The sequence below is a fragment of the Triturus cristatus genome, chromosome 6 (assembly GCF_964204655.1).
Source record: "Triturus cristatus chromosome 6, aTriCri1.1, whole genome shotgun sequence".
Lineage (NCBI taxonomy): Eukaryota > Metazoa > Chordata > Amphibia > Caudata > Salamandridae > Triturus > Triturus cristatus.
Window position 1 is genome coordinate 1769593543 of NC_140589.1, and position 20733 is coordinate 1769614275.

General features: G+C 43.2%; 1 protein-coding gene across 12 annotated transcripts in view; it reads right to left on the reverse strand.

Annotated features, from left to right (window-relative positions):
- HMBOX1 (homeobox containing 1) overlaps nt 1-20733 on the reverse strand; it is a 395810-nt gene that overhangs the window by 143502 nt on the left and 231575 nt on the right. The gene's annotated exons all lie outside the window — the stretch shown is intronic.

Below are 20733 nucleotides of genomic sequence, written 5' to 3' on the forward strand. Positions count from 1 at the left end.
AAAGTGAATTGGCTGAAACTACACACAGAAGCAAAAAATGTGAAAGGCATTATAACCCACTTATGGGAAGCAAATATGAAAAAAGGTAAAAATATAGAGAAAAGTAAAAACAGTTGATGGTACCAGGAAAGTAGTGTGTCTAATAGTATATTAGCAAAGAATATTTATATTTACTGACCTGTGACAAGAGTTCTCCATTTTGTGTCTTCTATAGATTACCATTCGCTGACTGGAGGAACATGATCTTAGGACTTTGCTACCCTTCTAAACTAAGGACATCCGACTCTGCTTGCGGATCAATGTGGCGAGGTCCCCACTTTTTGCAAGAGGGCGGTTTTCTACTGAGAGCAGAAATTTGGACAGAGATGGTTTAAACTCAGATCATACACCAAACCAAACTCAATTGTGGTGGGGCTGAAGGAAGGTGAGACTAGGATTGCCTGTTATATCGCAAGTGTAGGAGAACAGTAGCCTGTTTAGAGCTGGGGATTTCTCCTTGCTTGCTGGGATTTTTACAGGCTTTAATTTGCTGGTCCTAATCATGAACAATCTAAATACCAAACACAAAAATAGCTGAAATGTGCGTTTCTAAAACATTGTAGGTGACCCTGTAAGAACAAGGTTTATATGGTTTCTTTGAAAGTCTGGTTCCCACTGGCATGTTAATTAAAATTAAAGACAGTATATGACACCCGCGCAACATCTGATGAATGTAATTAAAGAAACAACAAAGTTTATAGAAAAAATAAGGAACATTTTTCAGTTGTTCGAAGTATTAAATATGATAGCTAATTGTGGTACATGTGTAAAGGTTCCAGCCAGTTTTAAGAAAATGCGTCAACATGAAAAGGGCACATTTATATCCACTGCCATCTGTGCTACACACTCCCATTTCAAGTAAGCTCTAACTGTAGAAAACAGATGTTGCCATAAAGGGCACTTTCCACTACATACAGAAGGATTCTATTTTTATCTTCAGGTCTCTAATCTAGATGAATTCCTGTGCTCAGATAAAGTAGTAATAGTAGGGTAAAGAGACCACCACAAATGATTCAAGCACTTGACAGCCACAACCATAGACTTTGAATTAGTTCGAGAACTTGCTTTTGAATGTGGCTGTGAATATAAATGTACCTAAAACTGGTGGATCCAAAAAAAGATTAGAAAAGCAAATTCCCTGCACGATCTTTCATATATGCCAAACCAGAATGTAGTTGTTGAAACACTCAATTTGAGCCATGAACAGCTTCAATCAGGCAATGAAGCATCTTTTTGAAAGGTCTTTAGCACCTAATTTTTAAGAGTTATTAGTATGATTACTATTATTCTACATTGATAGATCTGTAGCTCAGGCTTCGGAAGCCTACTAAAAAGCCACTGACATTGTTTAGTCTACCTTGGACTTAATTGCATTAGAGGTAGAACTGGAATTAGCAACCCAACGATGATTGGTAAAAAACCCTATATCCGAACATTTCGATTCATAAATAAAACATGCACAACCTCAATCACTGTGAAAAATGAATCTCATGTTTGTTGAATTTGCTTCAAATGGCGTTGGCAGCTCCTGTAATGATGAACAAGTTACTTACCTTCCGTAACGCATTATCTGGCACAGACAATATCTAGCTGCAGATTCGCTACCTTTGAATTCCCCAGGCTGGATCCGGAACCTTTTGATTGAGCAGTACCCCTGCGCACTGTCAAGAGGCTCCGTTCGGGTCCACATGACGTTGTCGTCATCGTTAATCGGTTATGATGTCATGGACACCTATATAGGCACCACCTAGGCATGGGGACGTCAGTTCCTTTTCGCTTTCCCATGCCAGAAGCACAGAGCCATGAAGTGAAGTGACTTTTGTGTGTGTCACAACTAGGGCCCTGAAAAGGTAGCAACCCTAGCCCTATCAAATGAGTCAGCAGGACTAGGAGACATGGGTAGGTCTGTAAGAAATCTGCAGCTAGATATTGTCTCTACCAGATAACGCATTAGCGAAGGTAAGTAACGTGTTCATCTGATAGAGACTTTAAGCTGCAGATTCCTTACCTCTGAATAGATACCCAAGCCATACCATTCTGGCGGTGGGCTTCGGACAGATTTTGTACACTAAAAAGTCCTGCAGGACTGATCACTGTGGCCCGACTGTCCAGGCAAGGCAGTAGTGCTTGGGAAATGTGTGCAGAGATGTCCACGTTGCTGGCTGGCAGATATCCAGGACTGGGACACCCCGAGCCAACGCTGTGGTCGCAGCGTTTCCCCTGGTAGAATGGGCCCATAAGCCCTAAAGAGGCTGCTTCCTTGCCAGGGTGTAGCAGATTTTAATACAGATAATGACCCAGTGCGAAATTGCCCGCTTCTGCACTGCCCAACCTTCTTGAGTTTCCACATAACCCACAGAGAGTTGGTCGTCCACCGGAACTCTTTTGTGCGGTACAGGTAGAACGACAATGCTCTTTTTGGGTCCAGGCGATGGAGACGCATCTCTTTCTTAGAGGGATGAGGAGGAGCAAAAAAAGGTGGGCAGCAGGACTGATTGACCCAGATGGAATGGGATCCCCATTCTTGGTAAGACTGAAGCACGAGTACGAAGCACCACCATATCCACAAATGTCATCATGTAGTGAGGCTTGCATGACAAAGCCTGCAATTCACTCACCCTCTGGTCAGATGTTATTGCCACTAAAAAGGCTGTCTTGATGGTAAGCAGCCTGAGGGGACAATTGTGCAACGGCTCAAAGGGAGCACACATAAGGTATGTGAGACCAAATTAAGGTCCCACTGCAGCATGATAAAGGGCGGGGTGGTAACATATGTACAAGCCCTTTTAAAAACCTATTTACAATAGGGGACTTGAATAAAGAGAGTTGGTCCGGCAGCCACAAGAGGGCAGACAGAGCAGAAAGATAGCCATTGAGAGTACCCAAAGCAGAGCCCTGCTGAGTAAGGGTAAGAACAAGGAGAAGAATAGTGGATAGAGAAGCAGAAAGAGGGTCAATAGACCTTTTTGTACAATATTTTACACATTTTTGCCAACGGCAGGCATATACCGTCTTACAGGAGGGCGGCTTGGCCACCAAAATAACATTACATACTTCGGGATTAAGGTCGAAATCGATCAGCTGTTGACGCTCAATCTGCACGCAAGGAGGCGGAGAGTTGACAGGTTCAAGTGAAGGACCCTCCCCTGCTGCTGCGCCAGGAGATCTTCACGAAGTGGCGGCCTGATCGGAGGATCCCAGCTCATTCGAAGAAGCTTCGGATAACAGACTCTCCGTGCCCAGTATGGAGCCACAAGAATGACTTGGGCCCGGTCGTTCTTGATCTTCTTCAGAACTCTGGACACAAGTGGTATGGGCGGAAAGGTGTACAGGAGGCCTGAACTCCACTTGTGAAGAAAAGCATCGCCGAGCGATAGCCGCCTTGGGAACTCCAGTGTGCAAAACTGCTGACATTGCTTGTTCTCTTCGGAGGCGTACAGATCTAACCAAGGCTCTCCCTACCGCTGAAAGAAACCGTGCGCCACCTCCGCTCAGAGATGCCATTTTTTATCCGCTTGGCATCGACGGCTGAGTTTCTCCACCCTAGCGTTTAGAGAACCTGGCAGATGTTGAAGCACCAGGGTTATGCCCTGCTGTTCAAGACATGCCCAGAGATGCAGGGCCTCCTGACAAAAAGTCCACGCCCCACCCCACCCTGCTTGTTTCAGTACCACATGGCGGTGGTGTTGTCCGTGAACACTTGCACTAACTTCCCCTTGACAGAGGGAAGAAATGCTTTCAATGCTAGTCGGATCACCTGAAGTTCCAACAAAGAGATGTGGAGCCCCGACTCCACAGGAGACCAGTGTCCTCTGATCTCCACCTCTCCCCGATGGCCACCCCATCCCAGGAGTGACGCATCTTTCACTACTGTGAGATTTGGTTGGGGAAGGGAGAGGGGTCTGCCTCTGACCCAATCTTGGTTCGTCTACCACCACTGCAAGTCTTTTGCAGTTTCCTCCGAGGTCTGAACCACATCAGAGAGATTTCCCTAATGCTGCGCCCACTGGAACGTCAGGTCTCACTGCAGAACCCGCATAAGCCATCTGGCGTGATTTACCAACCGGATGCAGGAAGCCGTGAGTCCCAGCAGCCTCAGAGACATTCTCACCGAAGTCCAGGAGAGGGGATGAAACATCGGTATCATAGCCTAAATATCCTGGACTCGCTGCTCGGGAGTATAAGCCCAAAACTGCACTGAGTCCAGAACAACTCTGATGAAAGGGAGCGTCTGAGAAGGAGTTAGGTGCGACTTCGGCACGTTTATAGAAAACCCCAGCTAATGCAGACGGTCCAACATAGTCTGGAGGTGGGAGAAGACAGTCTGAGGCGAAGACGCCTTCAACAGCCAGTTGTCAAGATGGGGGAAGACTGATACCCCTGATCTGCGCCGATGAGCAGTAACCACTGCCATCACCTTGGTGAACACCCAAGGGGCGCTGATAAGACAAAATGGAAGCACAGTGAATTGAATGTGCTTGTGGCCTACTTTAAACCACATGTAATGCCTGTGGGCAGGCAGGATGGGAATGTGAAAATATGCATTCTTCCAGACCTGAGCCAACATGAGCATCTTGAATTTCTCCTTTTTGCGGATGAGATTGACAGTCCGAAGGTCCAAAATGGGATGCAACCCTTTGTTCTTTTTCGGAATCAGAAAGTAGCGGGATTAGCAACCACTGCCTACTTCTGAAATAGGAACCTTTTCTATAACTCCCTTGGCCAAGAGAGTTGTAACTTCCTCTCAGAGTAACACTAGATGATCCTCCATCAGCCGTTCTTGTGTTGGCTGCAAAGGAGGAGGAAAAGAATGAAAAGGAAGAGTATAGCCTTCCTGAATGATCTGCAAGACCCATTTGTTCGACGTTATGGACCTCCAGTGAAGTAGATGGTGTTGAATTCTCCCTCCTAATGGAGTAACATGGTCTTGTAGAACCCACATAGGAATGCTTGGAGGCTGCAGCTGCCGGCGGCTCGGTGGCCGATTACTTCTGGCTACCATTCGGAGGTCAGAATGAACAGCGTCCACGTCCTGACACAACTTGGGGAGTCTGCACAGGACAGTGGCTGGGATATGGCTGACGAGGTTGAAAACCTCTTTCATTGCCACAAAAGGAGCGAAAGCTAGACTGGCCACGAGGTGTGATCGAGTGGCCCAAGGATCTGGCTGCAGCACCAGATTCCTTGAAGCACTCCAAGGCCAAGGCCAAAAGATGAGTTCCTTCAAAGTGCATGTCCATGAGATTAGCCTGGACATCACCCGAGAAGCCAGATGTTCTCAGCCAGGCTTTTGTGCAGTAAGGCCACTGCCGATGAAACCGCTCTGCCCAGCGAGTCAGTCGTGTCTACGCCACACATTATGGTGAATTTTGCTGCATCTCTCCCATTCTTCCCTGCCTAGGAGAACACAGCCAGGGCTCCTACTGAACCTGTGGCAGCACTTGTGCAACCGTTTCCCTAAGGAAGTGTGGAAATCAGCACAAAAAGGCACGCTGTATTCACCAAGCACCAAACATCTTCTTCCCAAGTGCGGCCAGCCTCTTGGATTCCAGCCCAAAGGAGTGAAAGGGAATGTGTCATGGGATGTAGATGCCTGAACCACCAAGCTCTCAGGAGTGGGGTGTTGTCTAAGAAATCTTGGGTCACCTGGGGCTGGGCAATGACGGCGTGCAATTGTCCTGTTCACAGGAGCCCCTGTGCTAGGTTTGGACCAAGGGACAGATGTACGACCTGCAAAATAGCGCATCGCAAATTGCGAGGCGTTATTTTGCATGTACAACAGTATTGTAAATTGCGAGGCTCATGAGTACTAATGAGCCTATCGCAATTTGCGAGCCCATTGGGAATGACAAGCCCTCCCAGGGATGGTGGCCTGCTGGGCTCAGTAGACAACCATGTCTGGGACTGCTTTTAAATAAAGCAGTTTTTTTTTTTAAAATTCAGCCCATTTTCCTTAAAGAAAAACGGGATGCACTTAAAAAAGAAAAATGAAATTTGAAGTTTCATGTTTTTTAAGGGAAGGCAGTGGTCTCTAGGACCACTGCCTGCTCTTAAAAAATATTTTCCAACATACTCACAAAGGGGAAGGGGTACTCTGGGGACCCCTTCCCCTTTGCCATTGGTTTACCACCTAATTGAAGTAGGTGGTAAACTGCGAGTGTTTTGCATCCGCAAATGCGGTCGCAAAACACTGGTACATAGCATGTTGACTCGCTATTAGGAAGGGATGCCCCTTCCTAATAGCGCTTCTCGGATTTGTTGGGCGAGCGGTACGAAGAGAGCTGACTCTGTGGAGATTAAAATACATAAGCGCAGACGAAGGTTGTCGCTATATATACGAAGTGCAACTAGAGTCCTGATGATGGTCTCAGAAATTGAAGGTTAAGAGACCGAAACGTCGACGCTGTGACACTTCTTCAACAATAATAATTTTCATGTGTTGTGTTACATACATTATAAATGTGGAAATTGGTTCAAAGTCATATGACCAACTGTGCTAGGTGCATATGTGTGTAAAAGTGTCAATAACTACTGCCTAAATTGTGAAAGAAGACAGTGGTTTAGGTTGCCAATGATGAAATTGAATGAAGTTTCTATACCTGATTAATGAAAAGTGTTGAAACATTACAAAAAAAGATTTATTTTTGATATAAAAAGAACACAAAATAATGAATTGTGGTCTTGTCTGAGTTCTTCTAAATAATGCTCACTTCGGTGACGATTTAATTGATAAAAATAAGTTAAATAAATCCTCAAGGTTTATTCTTGTGTCTACCTTCCTAATAGCGAGCGTCACAAATTCTATTTTGCGACTCAGTGACTCGCAAAATAGCATTTGTACATGCTATCACCCTTTTTTGCAGCCGCAAACCGGAGGTTCTCCCGTTTGTGGCCGCAAAATGTACATCTGGCCCCAAGTGCCTAGAAGGAAATCTGTTAGTGCTTCATCTAAGGGCAATAGGGGGTCAGACGTGGAACCTCAGGCTGAAGCACCTCGTTCAGGAGATTAGCCTGACCTGCACCAAGGGAAACTCGAGGCCAAGGACCTTTGTTGTCCTCCTCACCACCATGGCATAAGATGCGCCCTCCTCCGTTGCCACACTAAGTGTAGAGAGCATACCAGTATCTGCAGATGTGTCCAGTTCACTGGCTTCTCCAAGATCCTCATACCAGTCCAACTGCTCCACACGAGCGTCTAGTTGTTGTTATAAAGGGTCCATGGACCGCTCCAAATCCTCACCCATGCCTCAAACTCCCTCAAAATGCACAGGTAATAACGAAGAACCTCTGGGCTCCGTTGGTGCCGGAGTCGATGTCAACCGATGTCAATCCGACTGCGAGTCATCGATTAAGAGAATGGGGCTGGCGCCTCCCGTGGATACCGGCTCCAGAGGCATAGACTAAGTCCGACATCGGTGGAGGTTGCGTTAGCACGACTGGCAACGACCTGGATCTAGAACCGGATCCATGAGACCTGCCGGAGTTGTCGTGTGGAACCAGGTGGGACATCCTCTGACCCCGCGGGGGCCCTGAGGCACACTGACGGGGTTGGCCCGCTCAAATACTCCACACAAGGCCTTGTAGAATGACTTAATTTGAGCGAGGGTCGCTCCAGCTCCCGGAAATGGAGGGAGGTGCTGAGTTGAAACTAGCTTTGGCTCTGCAAAACCATGCCTAGAGCGTCAATGCTCCTCACCTGTCTTGTCGATAGACGAGGCCAAGACAAAGTCTGATTTGTGCTTCTTCCCCGAGTATCCCGAGAACCTCGAATGAGAAGAGGACGACTTGGGGCTCCTGGAGTGGTCCTGCGACCTCCTCTTCCTTGAATAGGACGGGGATCTCCGATGAGTCGCGCTCAATGGTGTCAACTGCCAGGGCCACAAGAAACTTCAAAGAACGCTCCCGCAAGGCCTTTGGCACCATGGCCTGGCAGTCCGAGCACAACTTGTGTTGTGGTCATGCTCGAGGCACCACAAGCAGACGAGGTGGGGGTCTGTTACCGCCATGAAGGGTGACAGGCACCACACGGCTTAAATCCTGTATGTCTAAATGACATCATCGGCACACAAGAAAAAAAATTTTGTTGACAGAATGTCTAAAAAAGCTTAGCAAAAAGAGACAGAGGGGTAGCTCTTTTCCGGATCAGCGCTTAACTGGCGCAAAAAGAAAAGAACTGACGTCTGTGCACCTGGGTGGAGCCTATATAGGTGACTGTGACATCTTAACTGACGCTAATAACGTCATGCCGATCCAAATGGAGCCACCCAACGGTGAGCAGGGGTACTGCTCACACAAAGGTTCCGGATCCAGCCTGACGCCTGGGGAATTCAATGGTAAGGAATCCGCAGCTAGAAGTCTCTATCAGATAGGAGTAAAGGACATCAATCACACAAGTTCTCCTTGTGAGGGGTGTTCTCAACATGGGAGTGCTGTACATTTGTTATAAATGCACATGCTACATAACAATTTGAAATATTTTACTTATGGGTGGAGGTTGATCTTGTAGATCGAAATGCAGGGAACTTCTATACATATAGACATGCACATGTTCCAGCTAATTATATATCTTACGGTCACCTTGAAGTGCCTATAGGACACCAGAAACACCAGGCATGGTTTGGTGGTCCACTACCTTATGTAGTCCAGAATGTTAGAATGGGACCCCCCAAATAATGAGGGGCCCATTCAGCCTGTATTTACTGCATATACACCATATCCTGACATAGTAACTATGACTCAAACAGAGAAGACATGATTACTAAACTAAAAAGCCATTTAATGTGTCCAACGTTGTTTTGTAAATTTTCCACAACAGGTTCCAGGGTCATACAATTTAGGACACAATACCTTGTTTTATTTTATGTTTGCCCATAAGAGCCAACTGTATCTCCCCAGACTAACTACAGACGTTGTCCTGCACCTCTGGCACAACGTGATAAACTTGCAGTTTTGGTATTTAAACAGCATCCTTTCTGAAGTTAGTGAGAGGTTCACTCTCCGCCAGAGTGATCATAAAAAGCTGCTTTGAGCTTGTGACAGAGATCCAGTTCTGCTCTCCCCAACCTTCATCCTGGGAAAGAAGATAGCGGTGCGAGAGGAGTGTGCAGGCTTGCACACTCGGGCAGGTGCATTTATTATTGAAGAGTGGCTTCCTGACATACAACACCAAGGTATAGGGTTAGATCATTCCAATAGGCCTGGCAGAAGGGTAGTCCCAACAAGCTCTCTTTAGCATAGAGGAACTGGTAGTAGATAGGAGTAATCTTAGTAATATCATGAACAATTAACATCGCTGAATTGGGTTTTTCAACATTCTGCAAAAAGAACAATCGATGGACAGAATAGGCCTAAATCCATCTTTTTTTGCTTCCCATGCCAGTCTAGTTCAGACCCAGCCATATGCAAATCAGTCTTGACCCTGTTTCCCATGGGAACAGTCCAGCCCGAATGGCCAGGTCCTCCCAGGACCGGACACAAGCATTACTCATCATCAGTCAGGCTAGCTTGAGTCCCGTGCCATGGAGAGCATGAGGCCAACGTCTGGGCATACCCGACCCACTCGGGGTGACAAATGCAAAAAGAACAATTGATGGACAGAATGCTGCACAATGTCAAACATTCACCCCAATACAGAGATCTTGGACTAAATCTATCGCTGTTTTGCGCCCCATGCCATTCCAGTTCGGACCCAGCCATATGCAAATCAGTCTTGACCCGGTTTCCCATGGGAACAGTACAGCCACAACTGCCAGGCCAGGTCCTCCCTGGACTGGACACAAGCATCGTGGGACCGGTTTTGGGGCATCACCCCTCATCAGCCAGGCTAACTTGAGTCCAGTGGCATGAAGAGCACAAGACCCACGTCTGGGCATACCCTTCCCACTCGGGGTGACAAATGCTAACAAAGCTTATAACAATGATGAGGTTTTTTGTGTGCGCCTCAACTTTCTAATAATAGCAGTTCATGTTTTTTGTAAGTATTAGAGATTTTCACTAAACATTTGAAAATGCAATATTGTTTCTTTTCTTTCTGAATTTCTTGGGCATGCTAAAGTAACGAACGAAAGGGTTAGATCGGTTTCACAAAATCCTCTGGAACTGGAGTGTTCGAGATTATCAAAAAACATCAATAACTCTGTTAGGTTAGGGATTTAGATATGGTAATGTGAGGAAGACAAACACACTAACATTTCTTGATTATTTAAGAAGACTCGGTCTCTGTATTATGAAGTTTTGTTGATCCAAATACACAGCCCTACTAGATTTGCAGGAACTGTATAATATGGCGCCACCAATGATTAAGGTCTGGTACCTATTTAGTGGGTCTCCTCAGTAGATTTCCCTTATTACCTCTATAAGGAGATGTCCATGGTAATAAAGGTTTCATACTCCTAAGCTTAATAGGAAGCACCTGTTTATGTATGTAGGTTAATCAAGCTTGATTTGTTCAAGGGATTGTCCCCTCTAGTGTTTTCCTTTCTTTGAATTCCATTCATTAAATATGGTGCAATCAGTAATTATTCTTGTTGGTTGCAGACAAGCTGTAACTAATAACTTAACTAGATATGAACTCGCCAATAGCGGTGTAAAAGTTACCTTAGTGGTTGAGGCATACACAGTGTATAAATGTGAAGTTTTTTTATTCCTGGTTTGATTTTCCTGTAGTCGAAGGCAATTCATGCACATTTCACACATACACTGAGGCTGCAGTTCCAGCTGCATACGCCGCATATATATGTATGAATATTTAGAAATACCATTAACTTACCAAGAACATCATAATTGGTTCCAAGGTGCCCTACCACATACAGTTCAAAATGTCAGTCTGGGTCCTCTCGGTAATGAACGGGCAACCTGGCCAATCTTAGCAGGCTATACGCCTTAGCCTAATGCACAGGCATAATACACTTTCTCTTTTAAACCATTTGGTTATACAGTATCGACGTCTGATTCAGTGTATTAAGAGTACAATAACTATTGCCCCAGCAAGGGCTCCTCAAGCTGGTCAGGTTCAGTTATCTCTGCCTGCAATTAGTCATTATACTAATAATTCCATTATGTGTAAATTCCCTACCAAAAGTGATGAAATTCCATTTTACATTTCACAAAAAACAAATCAGCTTGAGGCAGTGTTTCCCCATACGGAACCCCATGATACATTTTGAATTCTCACTGTGAGTCTACCACATTGTATGGTTCCCTCAGGAGTGCAATACAAGAGCTACTGTATTTGAAGCCATCTACTCCATCACCCATGGTACTCCTTCAAATGCTATTTTGCCTGAGGTTCTTAAACAGATTCAGGCTGAACACGGAGCAGCCCCTGCCCTGGATTTGGGGATGAAACTCATTAGCAACTTTGTCACAGTGTCCACAATTATTTTAAGTAATATTAAAGGGAAGGAAGCTTCCTTGGCTGTATGCCAACGGCTCACTTCATCTCCCTTAGCTGATCAAGAAGCAAGTTCCTTAAAATAATATCTGAAACATATACATCTATAAGTCGTGATAGTTTGGGACCCAGGCCTAATAAGCAAGAACTCAAAGGCAAATTGGATGCCGAAATTACCAAGCAGACATCGGAGTCTTCTAAAAAAGTGCTGGGAGAAAAAAAAGCTGAAACACAGACTAAATCTCCGCAACCTGAGTCTTTTGAAAAACGTAATAATTTACATAACCGTGATACACTCAAAGAGCCTGATAGGTATCAGTATTCTGATTTACGTCCGTCTCGTTCCTTTCAGGACTCTCCAGACAAACAATCAGAGAGAGGGCGACGAGGTGACCGCAGACAGGAGGAGTATGGGAAACTGAAAACTGACTCACAGTGCTCTTCTGATGTTCTCATAAAAAAAGGAAGAGAAACTTCCACAAGAAGCACAATTCAAAAAGAAGACATGGCCGCAATTTCCATGATATATGCCACAAATACACAGAACTTTTCATCAGAACAAGATGTGGTGGGAACTATTCTCGACAGCGCAGCAGAGGTCACAATAGTTCACAAGAGTTTCTGGTGAGGAGACCGACTAATGACTACGTACAAGTAGAAACTCCAGATCAATAGTTAAGCCCTTTTCACAGACTTTATAATTTGGGTATACAAATTGAGGGTGAGATACTGCGTACTAGTACAGTAATATTCTGGAAAAATGTAACTAATTTATACAACCTTCTCCTAGCTGAGGTAGCTTGGCAAACAGAGTGTGTCAGGAAAGTCCCAGAAGTGGAGGATGTAATACTAACTTTCATTTCCGTTATTGTCCGGATGTTAAAGCAGCAAATGCTATAGAATGAGCTCTTGTACAAGCTTCAGCATTATATCGCAATCAGGCAGGTTGGGATAAAGAATCACCTTGTCATGTTATACCTATAAGGTCCAGCCTGTAGGTGCAAGCACAACAATTTCCTATTAAACATGAAGATAAATGCCCTTTTAGGGCGATTCTGTCACAGTTCCCTCCCATATGAATAATCCATTATTTCCTGTGCTTAAACTAGATAATTCCTATTGTATAATCTTAGACTGTAGACAACTAAACAGTCACACACACCCTTTTCCAGTAACAAATCCACACAGCATAGACTTAATGAACAACATTATTCGTAAAAACGACAAAACTACATTGGATATTTCCAAAGGCTATTTCTATCAGAATATAGCACTTGAAAGCTGCAATTTGACCGCATTCACAGTGCTGGGAGGTCAATGAAGGTTTTGTAAGCTTCCACAAGGGTATATTAACAGTCCAGGTCTGTTTTCTGCCTGAGTAACATCAGTTTCACAAGAAAATGACTCAGAAGCGTTATCCTATGGTGATGACATTTTCCTCACAGATGATGATTTAACCAAACATTTGGCCAGAATGGATCGCATTATTTTGGGATTTGCTGACAATGGCTATAAATTAAATTTTCCAAAATCTAAAATTGCCATTCTCAACGTCCTGTTTCTGGGATACGAGTTAAAAAATTAAGTCAAAAGCCTAGCACCACATTTATATGATCTCATGCAAACACCAAAATCCTTAAAAAAGCTTCAATCCCCTTGAGGATTTCTAACTTTTGATAGACCAGGCATACCAGATTATGCACAACGAATGAAACCATTTTAGGATTTCATTTGTCCAGATTTTTCTAATAAACACTGAACTACTGAACATACTTGAATCTAAATACTGACATACCTGTGTTAATACTACTTTGTGATCCACATAATTGCGAGCTTTAGTGGTTACACACATGTTTAATTCAATGAAGGAGAAACCGTGCTGACTGCTTATAAATCGCATTTATATTCCAAATTGGAAATGCGTTTTACTTCCACTGAAATTTTATTGACTGCAGTTCAGACAGCTGTCCTGAAGGAACGCCCATTGGCTCAGGGAAAATGCATAATTGTGGTGTCTCCTGTTCTGGCCTCAGAGGCTGTCACTAAGGCCAGTATTCCGAACGCAAAAGTCTTACATACAAGATGGATCTAGTGGGGCACTTCCTTGACAGGCACTGATCAAGATTATGTTTTTGACCTACAGGAATACCCCTAGTAAACAAGAATACCCCGTGTCTAGTGAAAATTTGCATCTAAATCCTAAAGTTGGGGATCTAGTCAGAAAGAAGATTGCAGTTAAAAAATGAGTTTAGTTTGTCCTACCATGCACCTGTGCCTGTCCTTGCTGTTAAAGGTACTCAAACTGTCTCCCTGTCTAAAATGGTTATATTACCCCGACTTCTCTATTTTTTGGTAAATCTACCAATCCTGATGCCCACAGGGTGGTTTCGTTCGCTGAATTCTCTTCTACGTCCTATGACAGAAGGCAGACTGAGGATACCGAACTTTGAGCTCTAAATGTTAGCAGCCCAGCTGCAATGGTTAGCACAGTGGTTAGAGGAAGTAAATAAAGAGGGTGTATATCTGTCGGAACCTGGCGCTTACCTGACTTACTCTAGGCCAAACTATTGAACTCATTCATTACTGTCCCGTACCGCTCGATGCTACAATTCACAGTCTTCCAGAAAAGGAAAAGATGCCTCACTAAAGTACAGGGATCCCTAAGGTTCTCCCCACTGTTGCCACTGGTGGGCCTCCCGCACGGGATACCTCGGACAACTTTTTCGCCCGAACAACTGGTGCCCTGGACTGCAGTGGGGTTGGAGAACGTGGGGGACTGCTTTTCTGATAACATACCTTTCCGGGAACTAGTGCAGGATAGCAGCTTTCCCCTGGGGAAGTTCCCGCAATATGAGGTATTGACCCGCGCCTTTGGGCAGCTGTGGGAAAAGGGAAGGGAAGAACCTGGTACCCACCCAGTGCTGCATGCACTGCTCACGCTTGGCTCCGCGGGGCAGTGGTTTTACGCTACACTGTAATGGGCATCGCTCGACCCTTTGACTAACTTGTGGTGGTGGGAGAAGGTTGTGGGTGGGGAACTATCAGACGCAGAGTGGGGGAAAATACTGCAGTACCCAAAGAGGATATTCCGTAACACCCGCCTGAAATACATACAATTAAATGTTATACACATGGCGTCCCACCACCTTAACGTTACATATGGAGGGGAGGTGCGTAAGTGCCCAAGGTGAACCCAACCGGACGCAGACTTCCTTCATATAACATGGGAATGTGAGTTGATGCATGAATTACGGGAAGCAGTCCTAGCGAAAATTAAGGATGCTCTGGGGAGGGAGCTGGCCCTCACAGTACGGATATGCCTCCTGGGACTTTTTTCCCCTGACCGCACAAGCGTAAGTTCGGAAATAGACTGATAGACCTGGCCTTGGGACTGGCCAGGCCGAGAATTGCATTGGAATGGAAGTCAGCTGCGGGACTCAAAGTGGCAGGTTGAAACCGAAATGTGATTAATTGGGATGGGGCCGAGGAGAGAGCGATACAATGGGAGGAGGCTAGTGGAATGAGGCAACGCCCTATAGCGGAGCTATGGAAGGAGGCATTGGCAATGTGGGAGAAACCCGCACAAACTAGTGGAGAGGAAGAAGAGAGCGAAAATGGATAGGACAACAAGACACATAGGGCTGCAATGCTCCGGTCCCAACAGCGAGAGAATAGGTTCGAACATGATTTTGAACTGTAAAATTATCTTTAAATTAACCATGAGATGTTGGAAGACCATAGGATAACAGAGTGGACCGGGGGGCCGTAGTAGCTCATTCGGGCACACACAATGAGGCACAGTAGTCAGAGTACCCCAAGTAAGACACATACACTTAGCCACATACACCGTTTGGCATACATTTCAGTTAGTGTTTGTAGTTATTGTTTCTTTCCTATATAAGCATGCAAAAAAATGTTGTGACCTGATGGAATGGACTGATACCTGCCTAACAGTGTCTAAATAGAATTTAATTCCATAGCGGAGTGGATAAGAACACTCTTAGGGGTAGGCCATGTACATAAGAATTGTTATAGGATATATTAATGTATTAGCAAGAAGTTGGCCAATTACCAAGTGAATTTCTAGCAGTATAATGTTCCGCAGTTTCATACAATGTCTATAATTGTAACTGAAATACAGAAAACACATGAATGGGGTATGTATTCGTGCTTAATACAAAATACAAATTAAAATATGCTTCAAAACAAAAAGGTACTTCGAACTGTGACCACATGGCCAGTTCTCCATAGTAGGACACAATGGTTTCTGAGTAGTTACTTGTCACCTCTCACTACTCTGCATGAAATTCCCTAAAAGAAATAAGCATTCCTAATGATGCGTCTCCATGGCTGAGACCTTCAGATGCTGAACTTTCAATCGAACTAGTTAATGATGAAACCATAGGATGTTTTTAACATGAGTTTGACATTTTCCACTGCTGCTCCTTGCAATGAAACCATATGTAATCAACCACCTTTGGAGGGTCTTTTTTGCATGCTGAGGTTCCTGTTTTTACATTGACTGCTTCTGGGTATTTTGTAAACATTGGTGAGTTTTCTTCTGACTCTTCGCATACCTCTGTGCGTGGTGCAATTGCACTATTCTTTTAGCTAAAACAGACTTGGCTGATTCCTCCATGGTCTTTCTGCTGGATTTTTCTTTCACTACTTTGTCCCTTCCTCTGTATTGTATTTAATACAGTTGTTCTTTCTACTATTGAAAGAACACTATCTCCCAGATTATACTTCCTCAGAATTAGTAGCTGAGGTGCTTACACCCCATTCTTCATCACATAAGGTCCAAAGAGACTTGTCCCTGGTGAACATTAATGCTGTTGTACGGCTTATATGTTCTGTGTTTTTCTTGGACACAGGGAAGTGGAATTCATATAGCCTGACGCCCAGGACATATTGTTTGGGTTCAAGGGCAACAAGATATCATGTGTATTTTGTCCTTAGGACAAGTAAGCCCAACCACCTACAGCACAAACCCTATGCCTGCCAGTTTACATACCATATTATAGACCAGGGAAGGACATTGTCTGCAGTAAGGTCATTTTTGTGTCCAAGTGGTAATGCTGTTCAAACTTGTATTAATGGTTCATTAATGTAAAGCCTTTATTATAAGGGTGAGCTCTCTAAGTAAATGTATGCTCTGACTGCACTACTGACAGTGTCCCCCAGTATAAAAATGTGTACATAAGTTTCAAAAGTTTAGAAATATGAGGCTATGTATAATGCTCCCAGAATGTTCTCCGATTAGATGCAAATATTTGCAGAAAATTGAAAGCAAGATTGATGATTCTTTGCTTTCAAAATAAAGTTTTCACAAAAAATGTAAGTAAAAACATTTTGCTTAACTACTGTAAACATTTAGGTACCGTTTCTTTGCAGCATCATTTAGTAAAACGTGTTGATTTATGCTAGTATTTCCCAAAATTATTCATAATGGAAAATCAGTGTAACCAGTTTTAATAAGAATATGGGAAACATCAAAATAAACAAGCACAGTGGCTCTGAAATTGGTGGTTTGCCTTTTGATTTCGTCAATGTATGACTCGTTTTTGCATCATTTTTGTAAAACCGTTTTGGTATGGGAACTGCCTGGCCCTCAATGTTATAACAAACATTGGCAAAAGCAAAAATAGTTTTTGCACTCAAAAGCACACATTGCCACAGTAATTTCAGGCACGGAACAAAACTACTTTGTGTGCTGATAAGCTCTTTGTGAAAGAGCAGAATGCTGTTACTCACAGTAAAGCCTGCAAATAGACAGAGAGACAGAAGTTCAATAAACACAAAACGTCATGGTTAACGCCAGATCTAAGTTAGGGTGCCCAATGATTAAAGAAAGTCTCAAAAGTGCACCCATGGTATATGCCCTTGCATTAAGTGCAGATAGACAGCTTTGGTGAATTCACAAGAATTTACAAAAGTAGGCCAAAAAATGGTACTCCTAGAAAATATTTGTGAACTGCATTTTAGCATGAGCAAATGTGCATGTGTAGATTTGCTCATGTGAAAATCTGAGTGTTTGCAAGTTCACTTTCCCTCCAACCACTTTTTTCCCAACCCTGGAAGAAGTTTTATGTCTGCCATTGTCATGCGGAAATTTCCAATCTTTCTCAGTATTGAAAAAGATTAGAGAAGAGCTGGTAAAAACCCTTAAAACATGCAAGTTAGTAGGTTTGAACAGACTCAAAAGGGCATTCCAGTCATGGAACTTTTGCTTACCACTATCTTCAGTCCCAGTATGTAGATCTGCGGAAACGTGGCAACAAAAGGGAATTACTAGTATTCAAACTCTACTATGGCATGCGCCCAGGCATAATCAGAGAGGCTATATCAGAGCTCTTATATAATGAGATTGCTGCCATAATTTGTCACCGCATTACATGGCACAAAAGGGACAAGTGGATTTTGTAACAGGACAAGTAAATTTTATGAAGCAATCCGCTGCATGGACAAGTAGATATTTTAATAAATTCCACACTCCTGTGAACAACATAAAAATCAAAACTGTGCAAGACTAATTCTATGCACGCCATCAGGATATGATGGCCTTAGTCCTACTAGCTCGCAGTGCACCATCTGTACCCCTAACCAGTAAAGGTAACAGGTGGAATTTGCAACCTCAGAGCATGACACCCCGACTCCCCAAGGAAATCGTGGTAAAAGATGTAGAACATTTTTGTTTGGTATCTCATGCATACCCAGAGAGATACACAAGAAATACACAACACAACATTTCAATGTTTACTGAAGCATTGTGATTCTTGAGTAAAATATGTGCCTGAAATAATCAATAAAAGAAACAGAATTGCGTGATCAGCAATACAAGAATGATAAAGAAGATGAATAATTCAACCATTGTGCTGTTTATAGAGAATATATGCAAGCATATAAATACTGTTATATTTACTCCTACCTAGCGCTATCTATCTTAGTGTGCCTCGGGTGGGTGAATCTGCCAAATCCATGTAGGGCAATCTAACTCCCCCGTTACCTATCGGTAAGTGTCATAAGAGTGGCTTGGTCTTGGTGGGGAGCTCGGCATGATCCCTAGCAAAAGGTAAACAGGAATAAGTTAGGCTGGAATTCCGGCATGTGGCGACCTCTCAGTGCCAGCGAAATAGTCCTCCTATTATATAATAAACATCACCCATGTTACCATGCTAAAGTCCCAGGCAGGCAGCTATTGTTGATTCTATTGTGACAACTCAGTCGCCGAACGGACAATAACAAACAACATTTTGAAAAGTGTACTTAGCCCTTGTACAGAATGTTCATGTTATTTGATAATATGCCTATGAAGTGGAAATTTAAGCAAAGCTATTTCAGAAAATATTATCCTGCATTGGCAGGAAAGCAAATGTGTGTCAAATGTCATTGTGTCTAAGAAAAGAAGGCAACTTAAAAATGTGAGCATGTAAAATGGTGGTGTTTCTATTTGGCCCTATAATGTGACAACATGACACTGCATTTCCTCTCCATTATGGTATTGTTTGGGATAAAGTTCTCTGTGACACTTTTGGTCCAACAGAAACATTGCACTTTCCACATGCTTTAAAGTTGCTATGGAGGACCTATTACCCCAGGTTCCATTTCTGATGGATGGGATGTTATGACTGTTACAAATATGCTATCTGATTTACAATAATGCACTGTAGTTGAAAATTAGGATTTGCATTTGAATTCTGCAAATTATAGTGAAATGGTTTGCTGCCATCATTATGTACATCACTATTTACATAGAGCTAGCACTGCATGTGTTGTTTTTAATTATACACAGCGGGGACACTGCCTGACACCACTTGTGGGTAGTTCTAAATCATATTTAAAGAAGCTCCCTTATTTTTCTGTCCCAAAAGATCTGGCTTCATATTACTATAAGTTTACCGAAGAAAAATATGCTCACGCTAACAAAATTGGTTTAGTCCAATTCATTTGTTTGACAACTGGCCCTAAAGGGTTATGAATATTGAAAGTGCAATACTGAGCTTTAATCCGTATAGAGTACATGAGACTGGCAGGTCCAGGGCACTGATACCTTATTTAGGGCTTGTCTGCACCCTCGCCAAATAATCTTTTAATACAAAACAGTACAAAAGACCATGTGTCTGGGTTTGGACACTGCTAATGTAAAAACACTAAGCTTTCCCTGTGTTGCAAAATGTGGTACCTGGCAATAGTTTAATAATTTCACAGAAGAACAGATCAATGAAATGGTGCAAAATGGAACATGCTATTAGTCATTTTCTAGTTCAGGTGGGTAGTTAATATAACCCATTGATATCAATGACTGCAATGCCCATTTTTTTAAACTCTTCCAAGAGGATTACAACAAGCAGGCCGGACCCCCAGTATATTCAGTTAAAATACTTTGGTGTAGTTACTACCTAAAGCGTAGGAAAATCATGCCAGCAATGGTTGGAACATTCCACAGTAACAGCAGTTAAAGACCATTTATCCCTCATTGGGTTCTAGATATCCATGTTCTAAAAGTTTTATATATGCCACTTATAATGAAATATGGAAAATTTCTCAACAAGACACTGCGACAAATTGATAAGTAAAATTTGGAAAAGGCTGTGGCAGTTGTCGGTAACAGGATGACCACACAGTCAACACATTTTTATTCATTCAATAATATTGTTTCACCTGCATTTGATATCATACAAAAAATCAATTTTACAATTGAGCTGGACATTGCAGGTTTTGAAATCAAATCAAGTGCAATAGAAATATTTGAATGCAACTGAATTCTTCATGCCTTATAATTTGAAACATATGAAGAAAATTATCACTAGGGAGGAAGCAACACACAATATGCTTAATAGAGAACGTTTAGAAAAGTTGCCTTTTGCTGCTGCGGAAACTCCATCAACCGTCTGACTTTTCCACTACTTCATTACTCCTCTTATTTCATTGTTTCATTTCATGTCACGCCTTAGATATTTTTCAGTGGGTAGTTATGGGGAAATAAGTAGATGTTTTTTACATGAAGCTTGGTTTCACCCTTTTCAGTACAGATGCATACACGAGAACAAAGAGGTTTTTGTTAGTTCACATGAGCTTAGAACTTCTTTGGGTCCCTCCTTCATCTGTAAAGTGTTAAGACTCCATGGAGTCTCTAATGCGCCCATGGCTAACTTTTGTTTTATTTAAAGGGTGGTAACATAAAGTTAATCAAGCCCAAATTTGTGTTGCCTTCCAATGGACGCTACTTACTTTTAAGTGATTAGAGTTACTGTGGGATGAAATCAGGTACCCCCTATGTAGTCACTGTTTCTACGGTTGTG